This window comes from Bombina bombina, chromosome 1 (genome assembly GCF_027579735.1).
Source record: "Bombina bombina isolate aBomBom1 chromosome 1, aBomBom1.pri, whole genome shotgun sequence".
Lineage (NCBI taxonomy): Eukaryota > Metazoa > Chordata > Amphibia > Anura > Bombinatoridae > Bombina > Bombina bombina.
In genome coordinates this window covers 1,211,156,791-1,211,177,315 of record NC_069499.1, presented here as the reverse complement: position 1 = coordinate 1,211,177,315, position 20,525 = coordinate 1,211,156,791, and positions in this window count along the sequence as shown.

The following is a 20,525-nucleotide window of genomic DNA, read 5'->3' as shown; positions in this document are numbered from 1 at the left end:
GTTGAAATGTGTCAGGAATCATTCATCTATAAGTAGATCTTGGGAGTATGTACAGAGTAAAATAAGCTATTATATTTTGTTTGTGTAGCCTATGTTATATAAAGCTTGCAAACAGAGGGTGGGTAATGTTACATGCAATGTCACCAGCTATGTGAATACCAAGCACAAAATATTACCAAACATTGCAAAGGATCCCTTAAGTGTTGATTGTGTTTAAACTGCATGTATTTTTGGGGCCTCCTGTTATATTTAACCCCTTAAGGACCAGACCATTTTTTCAATTTCTTACCTCTAATGACAAGGGCTATTTTTACATTTCTGCAGTGTTTGTGTTTAGCTGTAATTTTCCTTTTACTCATTTACTGTACCCACACATATTATATACCGTTTTTCTCGCCATTAAATGGACTTTCTAAAAGTTACCATTATTTTCATCATATCTTATAATTTACTATAAAAAAATTATAAAATATAATGAAAAACATTTTTTCTAACTTTGACCCCCAAAATCTGTTACACATCTCACAACCACCAAAAAACACCCATGCTAAATAGTTTCTAAATTTTGTCCTGAGTTTAGAAATACCCATTGTTTACATGTTCTTTGCATTTTTTTATTTTTTTTTTGCAAGTTATGGCACTTCCAAACCATTTTTTTTTTTCAAAATGTGTGATAGTTACATTGCAACACTGATGTCTGTCAGGAATCCCTGAATATCCCTTGACATGTATATATATATTTTTAGTAGACAACCCAAAGTATTGATCTAGGCCCATTTTGGTATATTTCATGCCACCATTTTACCGCCAAATGCGATCAAATTAAAAAAATTGTTAACTTTTTTACTAACTTTTTCACAAACTTTAGGTTTTTCACTGAAATTATTTACAAACAGCTTGTGCAATTATGCCACAAATGGTTGTAAATGCTTCTCTGGGATCTCCTTTCTTCAGAAATAGCAGACATATATGGCTTTGGCATTGATTTTTGGTAATTAGAAGGCTGCTAATTGCCGCTGCGCACCACACTTGTATTATGCCCAGCAGTGAAGGGGTTAATTAGGTAGCTTGTAGGGTTAATTTTAGCTTTGGTGTAGAGATCAGCCTCCCACTTGACACATCCAAAACAGCTCTCTTCCCTCTCCCACCTCACAATTTTATGACAAGACAGGAGGCTTCGTATTTTGCATCAAATCTTTACCGAATCCAAACAGCAGCAAAGAAAATATACAGAGAAAGAAAATAACAACATAGTAACAAGGCTACACCTATCAGCACACAGCAGTCTAATAAACTGTAATGAACAAGTCCAGCACTTCCTCTTTTCTTTGCTGCTTCCAGACAGCGGATCATGTATTAATGACTCTCTCTATATTTTCTAATGATATTATTCTAATTCTTGTTTAGTTATCTTCTTTAGCCTTACTAATTTATAGGGCTTTTTGTCTTCAGTATTATCCAGCTTTAGTTATTTATTTTAGTTATTTTATTTCATAAATTGTGTATTCATTTTGTACAACAGGCATGTGTCCTGTTGTTAGGTCTCTGGCACATGCAGGCTTCAGACCTTCTATAGATTTATGCATTATTTAATGCTGTTAATTGACTTCTGCAAACATGATTCCGGGTATAGTTTTATAGCTATTTGTGTTTATTTTTCTCTATTTTAAATTTTTATGCCTTTTATCATTGGTGATATAGTTTTTGCAGCGGAGTTCTATAAACTTCCTGCTGCTCATGGTTCTCCTGCTGGATCGGCGCCTGTTCGCTAGTTGCGGACAGGACAGGATTCTTACCATCTCTCTGGAATTGTTGGGAGGAGATTTCGACTTGCATTCATAATCGCTTCTACAATCTGGCCGTTCATAGCCTCCTCCTCCTCCTAACGATCCCAGCTCCTACATTGGTGGCGTCCTTCCTACAGTGATCGGGCGGCCTTATACTTTACCACTCTGATCTCTTTCTTCCTCTGTCTCAGGAAGGACCACCTCTCCCACCTCCTACATCGCGCGCATCTATTTCAGGGCCTGGCTGGGGCCTAGGCGGACGCTCCTCTGACCAGCTCTTATGCCGGTCGGCCGAGCGAGCCACTTCTCGCCAAGGCCCTGGAGAGTAGCGAAGCTAGCATTATAACAGTACAGTTTTAGTAGCCAAGTGGCTTCAGTGGTGTAGTGGTAGATCACACTCTAAATTTAAAATATGTTTTCTTTTGAATGCGCAGTACAATTAAAATGTTATTGCATATTAGTATTACCTTGTTCTATAAACATTGCTCTGGGAGTTTTAAGGTATATTTATTTAACATATTCCTTTTTTAATGTTCGGTACATTTCCATCATATTCCAATATTCACTCAAACTGTTTTAGCAATAGTGTAATGTTGCAATTTTTAATCATATTTTTAACACAATGCAACTGAACTGAAAGTATAAATCCTAATGGGAATAGTAATAGGTTTCTCAACCATTTGGGAGATATAGTGCTGGTTCTCTAGAGAATAGAACTATTTTCTTGTTCAAACAAACATAAATTGGCTTTCTATGGCCTAGATTTGGAGTTTGGCGTTAGCCGTGAAAACCAGCGTTAGAGGCTCCTAACGCTGGTTTTAGGCTACCGCCGGTATTTGGAGTCACTCAAAATAGGGTCTAACGCTCACTTTTCAGCCGCGACTTTTCCATACCGCAGATCCCCTTATGTAAATTGCGTATCCTATCTTTTCAATGGGATCTTTCTAACTCCGGTATTTAGAGTCGTGTCTGAAGTGAGCGTTAGACATCTAACGACAAAACTCCAGCCGCAGGAAAAAAGTCAGTAGTTAAGAGCTTTCTGGGCTAACGCCGGTTTATAAAGCTCTTAAATACTGTACTCTAAAGTACACTAACACCCATAAACTACCTATGTACCCCTAAACCGAGGTCCCTCCACATCGCCGACACTCGAATACATTTTTTAACCCCTAATCTGCCGACCGCCACCTACGTTATCCTTATGTACCCCTAATCTGCTGCCCCTAACACCGCCGACCCCTATATTATATTTATTAACCCCTAACCTGCCCCCCACAACGTCGCCTCCACCTACCTACACTTCTTAACCCCTAATCTGCCGACCGCAAAGCGCCGCCACCTACGTTATCCTTATGTACCCCTAATCTGCTGCCCCTAACACCGCCGACCCCTATATTATATTTATTAACCCCTAATCTGCCCCCCACAACGTCGCAGCCAGCTACCTACAATAATTAACCCCTAATCTGCCGACCGCAAAGCTCCGCCACCTACGTTATCCTTATGTACCCCTAATCTGCTGCCCCTAACACCGCCGACCCCTATATTATATTTATTAACCCCTAATCTGCCCCCCTCAACGTCGCCTCCACCTGCCTACACTTATTAACCCCTAATCTGCCGACTGGAGCTCACCGCTATTCTAATAAATGTATTAACCCCTAAAGCTAAGTCTAACCCTAACACTAACACCCCCCTAAGTTAAATATAATTTACATCTAACAAAATTAATTATCTCTTATTAAATAAATTATTCCTATTTAAAGCTAAATACTTACCTGTAAAATAAATCCTAATATAGCTACAATATAAATTATAATTATATTATAGCTATTTTAGGATTAATATTTATTTTACAGGTAACTTTGTATTTATTTTAACCTGGTACAATAGCTATTAAATAGTTAAGAACTATTTAATAGTTACCTAGTTAAAATAATTACAAAATTACCTGTAAAATAAAGCCTAACCTAAATTACAATTAAACCTAACACTATACTATCATTAAATTAATTAAATAAAATACCTACAATTACCTACAATTAAACCTAACACTACACTATCAATAAATAAATTAAATACAATTCCTACAAATAACTACAATGAAATAAACTAACTAAAGTACAAAAAATAAAAAAGAACTAAGTTACAAAAAATAAAAAAATATTTACAAACAAAAGAAAAATATTACAACAATTTTAAACTAATTACACCTACTCTAAGCCCCCTAATAAAACAACAAAGACCCCCAAAATAAAAAATGCCCTACCCTATTCTAAATTACTAAAGTTCAAAGCTCTTTTACCTTACCAGCCCTGAACAGGGCCCTTTGCGGAGCATGCCCCAAAGAATTCAGCTCTTTTGCCTGTAAAAAAAAAACATACAATACCCCCCCCCCAACATTACAACCCACCACCCACATACCCCTAATCTAACCCAAACCCCCCTTAAATAAACCCAACACTAAGCCCCTGAAGATCTTCCTACCTTGTCTTCACCCTGCCAGGTTCACCGATCCGTCCTGAAGAGCTCCTCCGATGTCCTGATCCAAGCCCAAGCGGGGGGCTGAAGAGGTCCATGATCCAGCTGAAGTCTTCATCCAAGCGGGAGCTGAAGAGGTCCATGATCCGGATGAAGTCTTCATCCAAGCGGGAGCTGAAGAGGTCCATGATCCGGATGAAGTCTTCTATCAACGGCATCTTCAATCTTCTTTCTTCCGGATCCATCTTGCAGACCTCCGACGCGGAACATCCTCTTCTCCCGATGCCTACTAGCCGAATGACGGTTCCTTGTAGGTATTTTATTTAATTAATTTAATGATAGTATAGTGTTAGGTTTAATTGTAATTTAGGTTAGGCTTTATTTTACAGGTAATTTTGTAATTATTTTAACTAGGTAACTATTAAATAGTTCTTAACTATTTAATAGCTATTGTACCAGGTTAAAATAAATACAAAGTTACCTGTAAAATAAATATTAATCCTAAAATAGCTATAATATAATTATAATTTATATTGTAGCTATATTAGGATTTATTTTACAGGTAAGTATTTAGCTTTAAATAGGAATAATTTATTTAATAAGAGATAATTAATTTCGTTAGATGTAAATTTTATTTAACTTAGGGGGGTGTTAGTGTTAGGGTTAGACTTAGCTTTAGGGGTTAATACATTTATTAGAATAGCGGTGAGCTCCAGTCGGCAGATTAGGGGTTAATAAGTGTAGGCAGGTGGAGGCGACGTTGAGGGGGGCAGATTAGGGGTTAATAAATATAATATAGGGGTCGGCGGTGTTAGGGGCAGCAGATTAGGGGTACATAAGGATAACGTAGGTGGCGGCGCTTTGCGGTTGGCAGATTAGGGGTTAATTATTGTAGGTAGCTGGCTGCGACGTTGTGGGGGGCAGATTAGGGGTTAATAAATATAATATAGGGGTCGGCGATGTTAGGGCAGCAGATTAGGGGTACATAGGGATAATGTAAGTAGCGGCGGTTTACGGAGCGGCAGATTAGGGGTTAATAATAATATGCAGGGGTCAGCGATAGCGGGGGCGGCAGATTAGGGGTTAATAAGTGTAAGGTTAGGGTTGTTTAGTCTCGGGGTACATGTTAGAGTGTTAGGTGCAGACGTAGGAAGTGTTTCCGCATAGCAAACAATGGGGCTGCGTTAGGAGCTGAACGCGGCTTTTTTGCAGGTGTTAGGTTTTTTTTCAGCTCAAACAGCCCCATTGTTTCCTATGGGAGAATCGTGCACGAGCACGTTTTAGAGGCTGGCCGCTTGCGTAAGCAACTCTGGTATCGAGAGTTGAAGCTGCGTTAAAAATGCTCTACGCTCCTTTTTTGGAGCCTAACGCAGCCTTTATGTGGACTCTCAATACCAGAGTTATTTTTATGGTGCGGCCAGAAAAAAGCCGGCGTTAGTTTTTCGGGTCGTTACCGACAAAACTCCAAATCTAGCTGTATGTTTTCACAATATGTTTTCTTTTGAATGAGGTCAGGCAGTTTATAATACAGTCAAAGAATTAGTATTTGATTTTACATTTTTGTATTTTAGGCCTTCTTCATTATATGTATATCTGTTTTACATTATTACAATATTAAGCTTTCATAGCTTTGAGGTTTCTACTTAGCCCATTCACTTGGATGACCCAGGTTCTATTCCCCTCAAGGTCTGATTATTTACAAGTTAGAGCATCCATTTTAGAGAAATACTTTTTCATTTTTTCCCTATATTTAGAAGGTTTACATACTAGAGTGACCGCGATCGCACTGCAGGCCTCCTTCCTTCTAGTATGTTCTCCAGCAGGGCAGGGTGCACACACTGCTGTCCTGATGATTTCCCTACCATAACAGTGCAATGTAGCGCAATGCAAGAGCATTTTCCTAATGAGACATTTTAGTTCTATCTTTTGTGTAGTGCTTCCTAACATTTTCCTTACGCAATACTTCCTAGGTATCTCAAGTAGCAGCCGCTGTAGTACTCTGGTTAGGGCATCAGTTTCAGTAATTTAAACTTTATGGTATTCATCTAAATCGATACAGCTTTTGCTTCCTTAATCTTACACTCCTGTGATGAGCCAATTATCGGCTAGATTTAGAGTTTTGTCGGTAACGACCCGCGTAGCTAACGCTGTTTTTTTTTTCCTCGCACCTTTTAAATACCGCTGGTATTTAGAGTTCACAGAATGGCTGCGTTAGGCTTCAAAAAAGGAGCGTAGAGCATAATTTACCGCCACTGCAACTCTCAATACCAGCGGTGCTTACTAACGCGGCCAGCTTGAAAAACGTGCTCGTGCACGATTCCCCCATAGGAAAAAATGGGGCAGTTTGAGCTGAAAAAAAAAAAAGCAGCGTTCAGCTCATAACGCCACCCCATTGTTTCCTATGGGTAAACACTTCCTAAGTCTGCACCTAACACCCTAACATGTACCTCGAGTCTAAACACCCCTAACCTTACACTTATTAACCCCTAATCTGCCGCCCCTGCTATCGCTGACACCTGCATATTTTTTTAACCCCTAATCTGCCGCTCCGTACACCACCGCAACCTACATTATACCTATGTACCCCTAATCTGCTGCCCCTAACACCGCCGACCCCTATATTATATTTATTAACCCCTAATCTGCCCCCCACAACGTCACCGCCAGCTACCTACAATAATTAACCCCTAATCTGCCGACTGGAGCTCACCGCTATTCTAATAAATGTATTAACCCCTAAAGCTAAGTCTAACCCTAACACTAACACCCCCCTAAGTTAAATATAATTTACATCTAACGAAATTAATTATCTCTTATTAAATAAATTATTCCTATTTAAAGCTAAATACTTACCTGTAAAATAAATCCTAATATAGCTACAATATAAATTATAATTATATTATAGCTATTTTAGGATTAATATTTATTTTACAGGTAACTTTGTATTTATTTTAACCTGGTACAATAGCTATTAAATAGTTAAGAACTATTTAATAGTTACCTAGTTAAAATAATTACAAAATTACCTGTAAAATAAAGCCTAACCTAAATTACAATTAAACCTAACACTATACTATCATTAAATTAATTAAATAAAATACCTACAAGGAACCGTCATTCGGCTAGTAGGCGTCGGGAGAAGAGGATGTTCCGCGTCGGAGGTCTGCAAGATGGATCCGGAAGAAAGAAGATTGAAGATGCCGTTGATAGAAGACTTCATCCGGATCATGGACCTCTTCAGCTCCCGCTTGGATGAAGACTTCATCCGGATCATGGACCTCTTCAGCTCCCGCTTGGATGAAGACTTCAGCCGGATCATGGACCTCTTCAGCCCCCCGCTTGGGCTTGGATCAGGACATCGGAGGAGCTCTTCAGGACGGATCATTGAACCTGGCAGGGTGAAGACAAGGTAGGAAGATCTTCAGGGGCTTAGTGTTGGGTTTATTTAAGGGGGGTTTGGGTTAGATTAGGGGTATGTGGGTGGTGGGTTGTAATGTTGGGGGGGGGGGTATTGTATGTTTTTTTTTTTACAGGCAAAAGAGCTGAATTCTTTGGGGCATGCCCCGCAAAGGGCCCTGTTCAGGGCTGGTAAGGTAAAAGAGCTTTGAACTTTAGTAATTTAGAATAGGGTAGGGCATTTTTTTATTTTGGGGGTCTTTGTTGTTTTATTAGGGGGCTTAGACCTCACCGCTACTATAATAAATGTATTAACCCCTAATCCGCCTCACTCCCGCCTCAATAACCCTATAATAAATAGCATTAACCCCTAATCTGCCCTTCCTAACATCACCAACACCTGACTTCAAGTATTAACCCCTAATCTGCCGACCGGACCTAAAGCTAAGTCTAACCCTAACCCTAACACCCCCCTAAATTAAATATAATTTAAATCTAACGAAATAAATTAACTCTTATTAAATAAATTAATCCTATTTAAAGCTAAATACTTACCTGTAAAATAAACCCTAATATAGCTACAATATAACTAATAATTATATTGTAGCTATTTTAGGATTAATATTTATTTTACAGGCAACTTTGTAATTATTTTAACCAGGTACAATAGCTATTAAATAGTTAATAACTATTTAATAGCTACCTAGTTAAAATAATTACAAAATTACCTGTAAAATAAATCCTAACCTAAGTTACAATTAAACCTAACACTACACTATCAATAAATTAATTACATAAAATACCTTACCAGCCCTTAAAAGGGCCTTTTGCGGGGGCATGCCCCAAAGAAAACAGCTCTTTTGCCTGTAAAAAAAACACAATACCACCCCCCAACATTACAACCCACCACCCACATACCCCTAATCTAATCCAAACCCCCCTTAAATAAACCTAACACTAAGCTCTGAAGATCTTCCTACCTTGTCTTCACCATGCCGGGTATCACTGATCGGTCCTCCAGAGGGTCCCGAAGTCTTCATCCTATCCGGCAAGAAGAAGTCCAGAAGAGGCTCCAAAGTCTTCATCCTATCCGGGTAGAAGAGGAGATCCGGACCGGCAAACATCTTCATCCAAGCGGCATCTTCTATCTTCATCCATCCGACGACGAGCGGCTCCATCTTCAAGACCTCCAGGATGGATCCATCCTCTTCTTCCGACGTCTTAACACAGAATGAAGGCTCCTTTAAGGGACGTCATCCAAGATGGCGTCCCTCGAATTCCAATCGGCTGATTCTATCAGCCAATCGGAATTAAGGTAGGAAAATTCTGATTGGCTGATGGAATGCCAGGCCCACTTGCCAACTAGTGCCACCACTCATATCTGTTGTATCAGTAGTGTAAATTTAAAAAAAATAAACTTTTTTGACTGTGAAACATCAGTCTGCTAGTGTAATCTAATAGCAGTTGCCTGCCTGCCTGCCAGCGTGTGTGCCAGGCCCACTTGCCAACTAGTGCCACCACTCATATCTGTTGTAACAGTAGTGTAAATTTAAAAAAAAAAAAACTTTTTGGACTGTGAAACATCAGTCTGCTAGTGTAATTCTAATTGCATTTGCCTGCCTGGCAACGTGTGTGCCCGGCCCACTTGCCCAGTGCCACCACTCATATCTGGTGTAACAGTAGTGTAAATAATTTAAAAAAAAAAAACTTTTTTGACTGTGAAACATCAGTCTGCTAGTGTAATTCTAATTGCATTTGCCTGCCTGCCAACGTGTGTGCCCGGCCGTCTTGCCCAGTGCCACCACTCATATCTGGTGTAACAATAGTGTAAATAATTTAAAAATCAGATTGAACTTTAATCTGATTGGCTGATTCCATCAGACAATCAGAATTTTCCTACCTTAATTCCGATTGGCTGATAGAATCCTATCAGCCAATCGGAATTCGAGGGACGCCATCTTGGATGACGTCCCTTAAAGGAACCGTCATTCGTCGGGAAGTCGTCGGCCAGGATGGATGTTCCGCGTCGGCGGGATGAAGATGGAGCCGGGATGACTGTGAAACATCAGTCTGCTAGTGTAATCTAATTGCAGTTGCCTGCCAGCGTGTGTTCCAGGCTCACAGCGTATACTGTGCCCACTTGCCCAGTGGCACCACTCATATCTTGTTTAATAGTAGTGTAAGTGTACATTTAAAAAAATAAAAACTTTTTGGACTGTGAAACATCAGTCTGCTTTTTTGAGTCAGGCTGACAGCGTATACTGTGCCCACATGCCCAGTGCTACCACTCATATCTTGTTTAATAGTAGTGTAAGTGTACATTTAAAAAAAAAATGACAGGCAGAGGCAGGCCACCCCACAGGTGCCGTCGTGGTCGTAGTGCTGTGATTCCCTTTGGCCGTAGAATAATGCCCAGTGTTCAGAGGCCACGTCCCATGAACTCGAAAAGTTCTGAGGAGGACATAGTTGACTTTTTAACACAGGACACCCAATCTTCTATAGCTTCCGCTCCGAACCTTGACGCACCATCTTCCTCCAGCTTATCTTCGGGCACCTCTCAAGTTACCACCACTCGCCCGCCTGCCGCCACCGCCAACACTAGCACCACAGCCGCTTCACTTGATCTGTCAGAGGAGTTTTTTACACATCAGTTGGAAGAAATGAGTGATGCGCAACCATCATTGACAGAGGATGTAGATAACAGTGATATGTCTCAGTCAGGCAGCATTACAGACATGGACGTATGGTGTGATGATGATGATGTTGTACCCGCTGCTGCTTCCTTTGTTGATTTGTCAGATACAAGTGAAGCGGTTGATGATGATGATGCGTCCATGGATGTCACGTTGGTGCCCTCTAGAAGAGAAGAAGAACAGGGGGAAAGTTCAGATGGGGAGACAGAGAGGAGGAGGAGGAGACGAGTTGGAAGCAGGGGGAGGTCATCGCAAGGAGCTAGTGGCACAGTCAGACAGCATGCATCGACACCCGGGGTCAGCCAGACAGCACGCCAATCAACGCATGCTGTTGCCACCACCAGAATGCCGTCATCGCAGAGCTTAGCAGTGTGTCTGCCTCTGACAACAGCAATGCCATTTGCAACCTGTGCCAAAAGAAACTGAGTCCTGGGAAGTGCAACACCCACCTAGGTACAACTGCTTTGCGAAGGCACATGATCGCACATCACAAACGCCTATGGGATCAACACATGAGTAGAAGCAGCACACTAACTCAAAGCCGCCATCCTCCTCCTGGTCCAGCATCTTCAGCGACGTCAACCACTGCTGTCCTCCTTGTCCCCTCTCAACCATCTGAGTCTCTCTTCCGGAGCAGTTCCTGCTCATCTGCCCACAGTCAGGTGTCTGTCAAGGACATGTTTGAGCGTAAGAAGCCAATGTCACAAAGTCACCCCCTTGCCCGGCGTCTGACAGCTGGCTTGTCTGAACTCTTAGCCCGCCAGCTTTTACCATACAAGCTGGTGGAGTCTGAGGCATTCAAAAAATTTGTAGCTATTGGGACACCGCAGTGGAAGGTACCCGGCCGAAATTTCTTTTCACAAAAGGCAATCCTCAACCCGTGCTCGATTGTGCGAAAGGAACTAATGGCATGTCTGGCACACAGTGTTGGGGCAAGGGTCCATATGACCACTGATAGCTGGTCTGCAAAGCATGGTCAGGGCAGGTATATCACCTACACTGCGCATTGGGTAAACCTGCTGACGGCTGCCAAGCATGGAATGCGTGGCTCTGCGGAGGAGGAGTTGGTGACACCGCCACGACTTGCAGGCAGGCCTGCTGCCACCTCCTCTACTCCTCCTACTCCATCCTCTTCCATAACCTCCTCGGCTGAGTCCTCTTCTGCTGCTGCGTCTTGCTCCACATCAACGGCACCCCCCCAGTTCCGCAGGTACTATTCCACATCCCGGATACGGCAGTGTCACGCCGTCTTGGGGTTGACTTGCCTGAAATCAGAGAGTCACACTGGACCAGCACTCCTGTCCGCCCTGAACGTACAGGTGGATCAGTGGCTGACTCCGCACCAACTGGAGATTGGCAAAGTGGTTTCTGACAACGGAAGTAATTTGGTGGCGGCATTGAAATTGGGCAAGATGGCACATGTGTGTAATCTGATCGTACAACGCTTTGTGCATAAGTACCTAGGCTTACAGGACGTCCTGAAGCAGGCCAGGAAGGTGTGTGGCCAATTGAGGCGTTCCTACACGGCCATGGTGCACTTTTCCGATATCCAGCGGGGAAACAACAAGCCAGTGAGGTGCTTGATTTGTGACAGCCCGACACGTTGGAATTCAAAACTCCTAATGTTCGACCGCCTGCTCCAACAAGAAAAAGCCGTTAACGAGTATTTGTATGACCGAGGTGCTAAGACAGCCTCTGCGGAGCTGGGAATTTTTTTGCCACGTTACTGGGCACTCATGCGCAATGCCTGTAGGCTCATGCATCCTTTTGAGGAGGTGACAAACCTAGTCAGTCGCACCGAAGGCACCATCAGCGACATCATACCATTTGGTTTCTTCCTGGAGCGTGCCCTGCAAAGAGTGCTGGATCAAGCCATAGATGAGCGTGAAGAGAAAGAGGAAGAGTTGTGGTCACCATCACCACCAGAAACAGCCTTATCAGCATCGCTTGCTGGACCTGCGGCAACGCTGGAAGAGGATTGTGAGGAAGAGGAGTCAGAGGAGGAATGTGGCTTTGAGGAGGAGGAGGAGGAGGAAGACCAACCACAACAGGCATCCCAGGGTGCTCGTTGTCACCTATCTGGTACCCGTGGTGTTGTACGTGGCTGTTGGGAAGAACATACCTTCAGTGACATCACTGAGGACGAGGAACGGAACATGAGTAGCTCGGCATCCAACCTTGTGCAAATGGGGTCTTTCATGCTGTCGTGCCTGTTGAGGGACCCTCGTATTAAAAAGATGAAGGAGAACGACCTGTACTGGGTGTCCACACTACTAGACCCCCGGTATAAGCATAAAGTGCCAGAAATGCTACCATTACAAGTCGGAAAGGATGCAGCATTTCTAAAATAAATTAAAAAGTATGCTTTACACAGCATATAAGGGTGATGTCACAGCACAACGTGAATCTAACAGGGGAAGAGCTGAAATTAATCCTCCGACTCCCACGACCACGCCGGCAAGGACAGGACGCTTTACAGACGTGTTGTTGATGGAGGACATGTGGAGCTTTTTAACTCCTATGCATCGCCACAGCCCTTCGGGGTCCACCCTCAGAGAACGACTCGACCGACAGGTAGCAGACTACCTCGCCTTAACTGCAGATCTCGACACTCTGAGGAGCGATGAACCCCTTGACTACTGGGTGTGCAGGCTTGACCTGTGGCCTGAGCTATCCCAATTTGCAATAGAACTTCTGGCCTGCCCCGCTTCAAGTGTCCTGTCAGAAAGGACCTTCAGTGCAGCAGGAGGTATTGTCACTGAGAAGAGAAGTCACCTAGGTCAAAAAAGTCTAGATTACCTCACCTTTATTAAGATGAATGAGGGATGGATCCCGAAGGGACTGACATTGGGCGATACATTCGAGTAAAAAAGGCCTGATGAGATGAGCTGCCTTGGGCTAAAAATGGTCCACACGCTGCTGTATTTTATCTTCAAATGCCGGATGACTTGCGTGACTTATCCGCCACCGACTAGGGTTCAAGCCGCAATGTTTTAGGGCACTTTCTGCCTGGGAAACAAACATCAATTTTTCTTGCCGCTGCTACAGCAGCGGCTGCAATAATACCTAATTTTTCAGGCATGTGTACATACCAAATTTTTCTGGCCTCTGGTGCTGCACTGTGGCTTCAAAAACAAAACAAAAAAAAAGACACTTAACAGGATTAAACTGATAGGAATAGTACTACTTAACACACCACTCCTATCTGGTGGCACATTAGATTGCATGCGCAGTGCCCCAAATTTGAAGTAGGAGGACCGACCAAGCATCTTTTTTCATCTCCCGGTTCCTAAAATCCATGCCATATACACATCCCCTGATAGGGGACAACGCAGTGGAAGGTACCCAGCCAAAATTTCTTTGCACAAAAGGCAATCCCCAACCTGTACTCGATTGTGCAAAAGGAAGTAACCTTACCATGGGTCCCAACCCGCACGTCTTGTAATTCTCTGTCTGGGAAATTATATATCTATCAAATCTATCTATTTATCTATCAAATCTATCTATCTATCGTATCTATCAAATGTATATTGCATCTATTGATCTATGTAATCTATGTATCTATCGATCAAATCTATCTCGTGGCCGGACGGTTTTGTGACAGCCACTTGTGTTTCGGCCAAATGTCCGTCGGACAAATGTCCGTCGGCTAAAAGTCTGGCAACGATTGCACGCGCAGTGCCCCAAATTTGAAGTAGGAGGACCAATCAAGCATCTTTTTCCATCTCCCGGTTCCTAAAATTCATGCCATATACACGTCCCCAGGCGCCGCAACTGCCTCTGGGAAACTTAAAAATGGGTCCCAGACCGCACGTCTTGTAATTCTCTGTCTGGGAAATTATGTATCTATCAAATCTATCTATTTATCAATCAAATCTATATAACTATCAATCGTATCTATCAAATGTTTCATCTATTGATCTATGTAATCTATGTATCTATCTATCAAATCTATCTCGTGGCCGGACTTTTTTGTGACAGCCACTTGTGTTTCGGCCAAATGTCCGTCGGACAAATGTCCGTCGGCCAAATGGCAGTTGGCTAAAAGTCTGGCAACGATTGCACACGCAGTTCCCCAAACTTGAAGTAGGAGGACCAACAGAGCATCTTTTTCCATCTCCCGGTTCCTAAAATCCATGCCATATACATGTCCCCTGGCACCGCAACTGCCTCTGGGAACCTTACCATGGGTCCCAGCCCGCACGTCTTGTAATTCTCTGCCTGGGAAATTATATATCTATCAAATCTATCTATTTATCTATCAAATCTATCTATCAATCGTATCTATCAAATGTATATTGCATCTATTGATCTATGTAATCTATGTATCTATCTATCAAATCTATCTATCTCGTGGCCGGACTGTTTTGTGACAGCCACTTGTGTTTCGGCCAAATGTCCGTCGGACAAATGTCCGTCGGCCAAATGGCCGTCGGCTAAAAGTCCGGCGACGATTGCACACGCAGTGCCCCAAATTTGAAGTAGGAGGACCGACCAAGCATCTTTTTCCATCTCCCGGTTCCTAAAATCCATGCCATATACACCTCCCCGATAGGGGGAGTAACAGGTATTAAACTGATCAGAATAGTACTACTTAACACACCACTCATATCTGGTGCCACAGTAGATTGCACGCACAGTGCCCCAAATTTGAAGTAGGAGGACCGACCAAGGATCTTTTTCTATCTCCCGGTTCCTAAAAACCATGCCATATACACGTCCCCTGGCGCGCCGCAACTGCCTCTGGGAACCTTACCATGGGTCCCAGACCGCACGTCTTGTAATTCTCTGTCTGGGAAATTATATATCTATCAAATCTATCTATTTATTTATCCATCAAATCTATCTAACTATCTATTGTATCTATCAAATGTATATTGCATCTATTGATCTATGTAATCTATGTATCTATCTATCTATCTATCAAATCTATCTATCTCGTGGCCGGACTGTTTTGTGACAGCCACTTGTGTTTCGGCCAAATGTCCGTCAGACAAATGTCCGTCGGCCAAATGGCCGTCGGCTAAAAGTCCGGCCACGATTGCACACGCAGTGCCCCAAATTTGAAGTAGGAGGACCGACCAAGCATCTTTTTCCATCTCCCGGTTCCTAAAATCCATGCCATATACACCTCCCCGATAGGGGGAGTAACAGGTATTAAACTGATCAGAATAGTACTACTTAACACACCACTCATATCTGGTGCCACAGTAGATTGCACGCGCAGTGCCCCAAATTTGAAGTAGGAGGACCGACCAAGCATCTTTTTTCATCTCCCGGTTCCTAAAATCCATGCCATATACACATCCCCTGATAGGGGACACCGCAGTGGAAGGTACTCAGCCGAAATTTCTTTGCACAAAAGGCAATCCCAAACCTGTACTCGATTGTGCAAAAGGAAGTAACCTTACCATGGGTCCCAGACCGCACGTCTAGTAATTCTCTGTCTGGGAAATTATATATCTATCAAATCTATCTATTTATCTATCAAATCTATCTAACTATCTATCGTATCTATCAAATGTATATTGCATCTATTGATCTATGTAATCTATGTATCTATCGATCAAATCTATCTATCTCGTGGCCGGATGGTTTTGTGACAGCGACTTGTGTTTCGGCCAAATGTCCGTCGGACAAATGTCCGTCGGCTAAAAGTCCGGCAACGATTGCACGCGCAGTGCCCCAAATTTGAAGTAGGAGGACCAATCAAGCATCTTTTTCCATCTCCCGGTTCCTAAAATCCATGCCATATACACGTCTCCTGGCGCCGCAACTGCCTCTGGGAACCTTACCATGGGTCCCAGACCGCACGTCTTGTAATTCTCTGTCTGGGAAATTATATATCTATCAAATCTATCTATTAATCTATCTATCAAATCTATCTAACTATCTATCGTATCTATCAAATGTATATTTCATCTATTGATCTATGTAATCTATGTATCTATCTATCAAATCTATCTATCTCGTGGCCGGACTGTTTTGTGACAGCCACTTGTGTTTCGGCCAAATGTCCGTCGGCTAAAAGTCTGGCCACGATTGCACGCGCAGTGCCCCAAATTTGAAGTAGGAGGACCGACCAAGCATCTTTTTTCCTCTCCCGGTTCCTAAAATCCATGCCATATACACCTCCCCCGATAGGGGGAGTAACAGGTATTAAACTGATCAGAATCGTACTACTTAACACACCATTCATATCTGGTGCCACAGTAGATTACACGCGCAGTGCCCCAAATTTGAAGTAGGAGGACCGACCAAGCATCTTTTTCCATCTCCTGGTTCCTAAAATCTATGCCATATACACCGCAACTGCCTCTGGGAACCTTACCATGGGTCCCAGACCGCACGTCTTGTAATTCTCTGTCTGGGAAATTATATATCTATCAAATCTATCTATTTATCTATAAAATCTATCTAACTATCTATCGTATCTATCCAATGTATATTGCATCTATAGATCTATGTAATCTATGTATCTATCTATCAAATCTATCTATCTCGTGGCCGGACTGTTTTGTGACAGCCACTTGTGTTTCATCCAAATGTCCGTCGGCCAAATGGCTGTTGGCTAAAAGTCCGGCCACGATTGCACGCGCAGTGCCCCAAATTTGAAGTAGGAGGACTGACCAAGCATCTTTTTCCATCTCCCGGTTCTTAAAATCCATGCCATATACACCTCCCCCGATAGGGGGAGTAACAGGTATTAAACTGATCAGAATAGTACTACTTAACACACCACTCATATCTGGTGGCACAGTATTTTGCACGCGTAGTGCCCCAAATTTGAAGTAGGAGGACCGACAAAGCATCTTTTTCCATCTCCCGGTTCCTAAAATCCATGCCATATACACGTCCCCTGGCGCCGCAACTGCCTCTGGGAACTTTACCATGGGTCCCAGACCGCACGTCTTGTAATTCTCTGTCTGGGAAATTATATATCTATCAAATCTATCTATTTATCTATCAAATCTATCTATCTCTCTATCATATCTATCAAATGTATATTGCATCTATTGATCTATCTATCTAATCTATGTATCTATCAAATCTATCTATCTCGTGGTTGTGCAAATGGACTGTTTGCGGTTGTTTGCGGTGCGTTAAACAGGGAGTTTGGTCTGTCACTGTGAAGCAGGCGTAACCCTTACACTACCTGATCGATACAACATCATACCTGATGTTTTAAAGCACGTTATTCCAAACAATTTAGGAATGTTAGGTGATTTATGCCCTTTATGGCTTAAAACCAGACTCTGCATCAACTATGTAATTTTCTGTGGGAGTTTTGCCATGGATCCCCCTCCGGCATGCCACAGTCCAGGTGTTAGTCCCCTTGAAACAACTTTTCCATCACTATTGTGGCCAGAAAGAGTCCCTGTGGGTTTTAAAATTCTCCTGCCTATTGAAGTCAATGGCGGTTCGCCCGGTTCGCCCGTTCGCGAACAGTTGCGGAAGTTGGAGTCCGCCGTTCGCGAATGGAAAATTTTAAGTTTGCGACATCACTAATGAAGACTTCTCCCAGCTGGATAAGGATGGATGTCCGATCTTCAAAAACGGTAAGTGGATCTTCGGTGGTTAGTGTTAGTTAGTTTTTTTTTAAGGGTTTATTGGGTGGGTTTTAATTTTAGATTAGGGACTTTGGGCAATGTAAAAGAGCTAAATGCCCTTTTAAGGACAATGCCCATCCAAATGCCCTTTTCAGGGCAATGGGGAGCTTAGGTTTTTTAGGTACTTTTTTGGGGGGTTGATTGTGTGGGTGGTGGGTTTTACTGTTGGGGGGGTGTTTGTATTTTTTTTTACTGGAAAAAGAGCTGATTTCTTTGGGGCAATGCCCCGCAAAAGGCTCTTTTAAGGGCCATTGGCAGTTTAGTGTAAGCTAGGGTTTTTTTATTTGGGTGGGGGGGAGCTTTTTTATTTTAATAGGGCTATTAGATTAGATGTAATTAGTTTAAATATTTGATAATTCTTTTTTTTGTGTAATTTAGTGTTTGCACAAAAGGCAATCCCAATCCTGTACTCGATTGTGCAAAAGGAAGTAACCTTACCATGGGTCCCAGACCGCACGTCTAGTAATTCTCTGTCTGGGAAATTATATATCTATCAAATCTATCTATTTATCTATCAAATCTATCTAACTATCTATCGTATCTATCAAATGTATATTGCATCTATTGATCTTTGTAATCTATGTATCTATCGATCAAATCTATCTATCTCGTGGCCGGATGGTTTTGTGACAGCGACTTGTGTTTCGGCCAAATGTCCGTCGGACAAATGTCCATCGGCTAAAAGTCCGGCAACGATTGCACGCGCAGTGCCCCAAATTTGAAGTAGGAGGACCAATCAAGCATCTTTTTCCATCTCCCGGTTCCTAAAATCCATGCCATATACACGTCTCCTGGCGCCGCAACTGCCTCTGGGAACCTTACCATGGGTCCCAGACCGCACGTCTTGTAATTCTCTGTCTGGGAAATTATATATCTATCAAATCTATCTATTTATCTATCTATCAAATCTATCTAACTATCTATCGTATCTATCAAATGTATATTTCATCTATTGATCTATGTAATCTATGTATCTATCTATCAAATCTATCTATCTCGTGGCCGGACTGTTTTGTGACAGCCACTTGTGTTGCGGCCAAATGTCCGTCAGACAAATGTCCGTCGGCTAAAAGTCTGGCCACGATTGCACGCGCAGTGCCCCAAATTTGAAGTAGGAGGACCGACCAAGCATCTTTTTCCATCTCCTGGTTCCTAAAATCCATGCCATATACACCGCAACTGCCTCTGGGAACCTTACCATGGGTCCCAGACCGCACGTCTTGTAATTCTCTGTCTGGGAAATTATATATCGATCAAATCTATCTATTTATCTATAAAATCTATCTAACTATCTATCGTATCTATCCAATGTATATTGCATCTATAGATCTATGTAATCTATGTATCTATCTATCAAATCTATCTATCTCGTGGCCGGACTGTTTTGTGACAGCCACTTGTGTTTCATCCAAATGTCCGTCGGCCAAATGGCTGTTGGCTAAAAGTCCGGCCACGATTGCACGCGCAGTGCCCCAAATTTGAAGTAGGAGGACTGACCAAGCATCTTTTTCCATCTCCCGGTTCTTAAAATCCATGCCATATACACCTCCCCCGATAGGGGGAGTAACAGGTATTAAACTGATCAGAATAGTACTACTTAACACACCACTCATATCTGGTGGCACAGTAGATTGCACGCGTAGTGCCCCAAATTTGAAGTAGGAGGACCGACAAAGCATCTTTTTCCATCTCCCGGTTCCTAAAATCCATGCCATATACACGTCCCCTGGCGCCGCAACTGCCTCTGGGAACTTTACCATGGGTCCCAGACCGCACGTCTTGTAATTCTCTGTCTGGGAAATTATATATCTATCAAATCTATCTATTTATCTATCAAATCTATCTATCTATCTCTTTATCGTATCTATCAAATGTATATTGCATCTATTGATCTATCTATCTAATCTATGTATCTATCAAATCTATCTATCTCGTGGTTGTGCAAATGGACTGTTTGCGGTTGTTTGCGGTGCGTTAAACGGGGAGTTTGGTCTGTCACTGTGAAGCAGGCGTAACCCTTACACTACCTGATCGATACAACATCATACCTGATGTTTTAAAGCACGTTATTCCAAACAATTTAGGAATGTTAGGTGATTTATGCCCTTTATGGCTTAAAACCAGACTCTGCATCAACTATGTAATTTTCTGTGGGAGTTTTGCCATGGATCCCCCTCCGGCATGCCACAGTCCAGGTGTTAGTCCCCTTGAAACAACTTTTCCATCACTATTGTGGCCAGAAAGAGTCCCTGTGGGTTTTAAAATTCTCCTGCCTATTGAAGTCAATGGCGGTTCGCCCGGTTCGCCCGTTCGCGAACAGTTGCGGAAGTTTGAGTCCGCCGTTCGCGAATGGAAAATTTTAAGTTTGCGACATCACTAATGAAGACTTCTCCCAGCTGGATAAGGATGGATGTCCGATCTTCAAAAACGGTAAGTGGATCTTCGGTGGTTAGTGTTAGTTAGTTTTTTTTTAAGGGTTTATTGGGTGGGTTTTAATTTTAGATTAGGGACTTTGGGCAATGTAAAAGAGCTAAATGCCCTTTTAAGGACAATGCCCA